The sequence below is a fragment of the Penaeus japonicus genome, unplaced genomic scaffold (assembly GCF_977035675.1).
Source record: "Penaeus japonicus unplaced genomic scaffold, GWHDUDI00000001_assembly GWHDUDI00000005, whole genome shotgun sequence".
In the NCBI taxonomy this organism is placed as follows: domain Eukaryota; kingdom Metazoa; phylum Arthropoda; class Malacostraca; order Decapoda; family Penaeidae; genus Penaeus; species Penaeus japonicus.
In genome coordinates this window covers 20,142,449-20,147,448 of record NW_028234407.1, presented here as the reverse complement: position 1 = coordinate 20,147,448, position 5,000 = coordinate 20,142,449, and the positions used below count along the sequence as shown (strand labels likewise).

At 39.0% G+C, this 5,000-nt stretch overlaps 1 protein-coding gene across 50 annotated transcripts in view; it reads left to right on the top strand.

The window, feature by feature from the left end:
* Nucleotides 1–5,000, top strand: part of LOC122248957 (uncharacterized) — a 104,509-nt gene that overhangs the window by 76,430 nt on the left and 23,079 nt on the right. For 2 of the 50 annotated variants that reach the window (XR_006222826.2, XR_015191060.1), the window contains exon 1: nt 1–5,000. This exon is cut by the window's left edge and continues 88 nt beyond it; it is cut by the window's right edge. The exons of the other annotated variants lie outside the window; for them this stretch is intronic. The gene's annotated coding sequence lies outside the window, so the exon portion shown is untranslated. 50 annotated transcript variants of the gene reach the window in all.

Sequence of the window (5,000 nt, the reverse complement as noted above, 5' to 3'; positions counted from 1 at the left end):
AGCAGGTGAAGGCAGGAAAAGTGGAGGTACCTTGCAATTTGTTAATAATACTTGGCACAATCAGGTAGCCCCATCAATCACCAATGGGGGACTCAAAGAAACAGATAGTGCTGGAATTTCAGCAGGTGCAAGAACACCTCCAAACACTAACTGCTGATAGAGATCTCTTAAAGCTGGAATTTGAGAGGCTTGCTAACAGCAGCCACCGCCTTCTACAGCAGATAAAAGAAGACAGTTCTCATGCGAGTGAGAGGAAATTCCACAATTTTGAGGCAGAGAAGCGTAGGCTGGAGGAAAGATTGGAAGCACTGGAGCAGGATATCAAGGAGAAGGACAGGAAGATTGCTCATTTAGATGCAAAGGCTGGTGATTATTTACAGCAAGTTAACCAACCTAGTAATAGCCAGCTTGAGGATAAAAAATTGAGTGATGATATTGTTTGTAGTGATGTTGCTAGTGCAGTTAGTGTTGGGGAAGTGAAAGAGGTTGGGGATAGTGCTGGAGTTGGAGGCAAAGAGAAAATGAAGTGCAGTGATGATTGTCTCAGGGAACTGGTTGATGTGGCTAGTATGGAGGAAAACAAAAGAGAAATTGAAGTTGAGCTTAAATCTAATGACATATCTCCTGGGGAAAAACTTTCCAGTGAAAATATGATGGATGATATAAGGGTGTCCGAGAAGCTAGGTGAACAAAGTGAGGATATTATTGCTCGAACCGGTAATGGTGAGATGAGTAATGATGAAGGAAGTGATGAGGAAAATATTGAAAAGAATGAAATGATTAGAGCTTTGGTGGATGAGGCATTGAAAGAACTAAAGGAGGAGGACATGAAAGCAAGTTTAGCAAAGAATGAGAATGGAGGTGTACTTGAAGGGTCCCAAAAGGATTTAGAAGAGAAGAAATCATGTGAGGGAAATGGTGAGCAGGAACCTTTACCAGATTTAAAGATACAGGTAATTGTAAAGGAAAGAAATACAGCTTTTGAAGAAGGACAAACTACTGCATTGGGGGAGATTGTTGGTCAAGAAGAAAGAAAGAAACTAGGAGACACAGTGCTATCAGCATTCACAACCTGTGAGCAAGAATTAAAAGAAACTACCAATGAACTTCATGGTATTGTTTCCTCATTTCCTGTGGATATTCCCAAAGAAGGACCTGATGATAGCATATCAGGTAAGCAGGCAAATAGTAATGGATCACCTGTCCGTGATCAGATCTCATCTTTGTCAGTGCTTGTGGCTGAACTGCGTCGTGTTAAGGATGACATGGGAAAATGCATGTCTGTTAAAGAGCAGTCCTTCATTGAATTGGAAGACCAACTTCAAGCTGCTAATAAAGAAGTAAATAATCTGAAGGCATCCATGTCATTACTATCTAAAGATCTTCAGGAAAAGAATCAAAGTTATCAGTATTTAGAAGAGGAGAATAAGAAAAAGAAAATGGATATAGAGCACAAGATGAGTGAGATTCAGGAAGTCACAAACAAGTGCTCCATGTTAGCTGAAGAAAAAGCAGATGTTTTACGTAAAATGGAAGTGCTGGAAATAATGATGACAGAGTACCGCACTGAGATTGAGATGCTTATTGGAGAGAAAGCAAAGATGGAGGAAAAGACGAAGGAACTACTTTCTGCAAAGGCTGCCACATCTGCAGCAGAAGCAGAAATAGATTCTAGGACTAGCTTGGAAGAAAAAGAAAAAGAAATAGAAGAATTAACAGGAAAGGTTCAAGATATGGAAAAGCAAATGAAAGAACTGAACGACAAATTAAAAGTCACAAATAAACACCTAAAAGTGATGGCAAGAGAACGTGAGCACAAGCAGAAAGAATGTGAAGCTCTGAGACGCAAAGTTGAAACAGTTGAACTCAAAATGTGTGAACTTCAGGGAACATTTGACATGCTTGTGAAAGCTGTCATGGTGGAAAGAGATGATCTAATCAAGGATTTAGAAGAAAAGACAGGAGAAATAGATGAACTTCACAAAACTCTTGGCCAGCTTAAAGAAACTCATGAACAGGAACTAGACAAGGTACTGATTGAGAAAAAATCAATTGATGAAGAGCTCCGTAAATTCAGATCAGGGGATCTGAGACCTTCTGGAGCAATGTTTGTAGATAAAGAGGAGTTGAACGCAGTTGTCCGTGAAAAGGAAAGACTTGAGACAGAAGTTAGGCAAAGAACAGAGCAGATACAAACACTTGAATTTAAAGTGAAAACCATTCAGATGGAAATGGATGACTTTGTTGGGTCCTTGAAGGAAGAAATGGCTCGCCTCAAGGAGGAGAGTGCAAAGTCTAAGGAAGAAAAGAAAAACTTGGAAGATGTCTTTGCCTCACTGCAGTCTGAACACAAGACCCTAAAAGAAAAGAGCAAAGAGACACAGAAAATACTTGCACAACTTGAGGCTGCCAATAAAGAAAAATCAGAAAACTTTGAAGCACAAAAACAACAACTCCATGATTTGCAACAACAGCTTGAGGACCTAAATGCAAAAAATTTCAATCTAAACACAGATATGTACAACAAGGAGAAGGAATTTAGAGATGAGTTGACAGCCCGTGAAAGGACCATACAGGAATTAAACTTGACTCTAACTAATAATCAGAAGCAGTCCATGGAGAATTATGGGGCACTGCAAGAAGAAATGAGTACCTTGGAGACTAGGCTGAAGACATCTCTGGAAGAAAGTAATAAGCAAGCAAAGGAACTTGAGGAAAAGCTAAAAGTTTCTCAAGAGGAAAAGAAAATGGAGGTTCTAGAACTTCAGGCAAAACTGAGGACTCTAATGGATGAAATAAAGGAAGCAAAGTCAGAGTCGTTCTCACTTTCTCAAGATGCTGAAGTGCCGTCATCATCTCTGGCTTTTGTACCTTCACTGCCTTTGGACTCCAGTGACTCAACATCAGTGTTCCATTCTGTGGTCACAGAGACAGATCAAAGAGCAGTTGATCATCATGCTAAGCAGCAACTAGAGACTCTCAGAAAAAGAGTAAAGGATTTGGAAGAAGAGTTAGAGGGAATGCGCAAGGATTTAGAGGTTAAGGAAGATGAAATAAAAAACCATAAGGAAACGGATATTCCTTGTTTACAAGGAAAAATAAAAGAGCTCACCACAGAAGTAGAAACTCTCAGAGGCAAGCCCTCGGAGGGTGAAACATTTAAAGATCATGCTGAGTTTGAAGCAGTCATTGCTGCCAAGGAGGAAAAGATACGCCAGTTGGATTCCAAAGTCAGTGATTTAGAAATGTGCTTAGCAAACAAGAGTGGATATATTTCCCAGCTGGAAGGACGCCTAGGCAGTTCACCAGAAGTGAAAAATGATGTGGAATCCCATCTGGGACAAATAAATAAACTCAGTACAGATATTTCTAAGCTGAAAGATGAGCTGGAAAAGACAAATGAAGAGTGTAAAACTTTGAAGAGTACAGTTGATCAGCTTGAGATGGACAAACACAGATTTGAAGAAGAGAAGGCAAAGATCATTGAAGAATATGAGGCAAAGTTGCATGAAGCAAATGAAAAAATAAGGGAAATAAATGATGAACTAGAACAAAAAAAAAACTTGGCTGAAAGATTAGAATTGGAACTTAGCAGTAGTGAGAGTAGTCATGTAGATGAGGTTGCCAGATTAGAGAGCAACCATGTAGGTAGAGTAGCAGATGTAGTTAAGCTTCATAAACGTAAGATTGAACAGCTGAAGAAGAGTAATGCGGAGAAGGTCAGCGATCTACACGACCATATTGATGAACTTTACAAAGAGAAAAAATCATTGGAAGAACGCCTTAACATTATAAAACTTGACCTTGATGAGAAAGTTTCTAAGTCAGAGAGAGATCTAATTAAGGAAAAACAGGAACTTTTCTCCAAAATTGAGAATCTGGAGAAAAAGGTGAATTGTTTGGAAAGGGAGAAAATGCAAATAGAGAAAGAAAAGGCAGAACTTAAAGAAAGGTTTGAGGATGAACAAGAAGAGGCGACTAACATGCAAACACAAATGGTGACAGACCTAGAAAAACTGATTCTGAATTTGGAATCTGAGAAGAGGAATTTGGAAAAAGAAGTACTCCAGCTAAAAGCATCTGGGGATCTAAATGCTGGTCTCATAGTGGACAGTGAGAAAAAAATTGCCCTTCTTGAAGATGAAATTGTCATTACCAATAAGGAAAAAGAAATTTTGATGGATGAAATAAAAAAGTTAAAAGAAATAATTGGTGAAGAAACCATTTCAAGAATCAGGGAAGAGAGTGAGAAATCAAAAGTTCTAGAAGAAATGGCTGAGAAGGTGAAGAAGCTTCAGGCCAGGCTTGAAGAATCTCAGATATCTATAGAAGAGCAAGAGCAGATCTATGCACACAAGTTAATGGAGGAGAAATCTGATCATATGATGCAGCTCAAGGCCCTAAGGACTGAGCTGTCAGAGGAAGTGAATGAAATAGATCTGAGAAAAGAGCAAGTGTCCCTGGAATATGAAGACAAAATTGCTCTGATAATAACAGAATATGAAGACCGCCTCACTTCTACGAGAGAGCAGTTTGAGGCTAGGATCCTGGAGGAAAAGGCTGAGTTTGGCCGTGTTCTTATTAGCAAGATTGATGAATATGAAGGAAAGTTATCTTCGCAAGTAGAGGACTTAAAAGCTTTTGAAAGTCAGATTGAAGTTCTTCAGAATGAATTAGATGAAAAGATTAATATAATGGAGGAACTGGAACATAATCTAGATGAAGTTACACTTATGAAAGCTGCTCTTAGAGCTCAAGTTGATGACTTAAAGCATACTATTACTAAAATGAATGAAAATGGAGAAGACTCTTATGTAGATGTTCTTCATTCCAAGTATGAAACAAGACTTGCAGAAGTGCAGGAACATTATGAAAGTCAGCTGTCATATCTCCGTTCATTCATCTCTGCAGCAGATGTAGATGTTCAGAGAGCAGGATGTAGTTCACCTTCGCAAGGATCTGAGTATTCTATTGAACTTTCATGTCTTCGTCCTTATTTG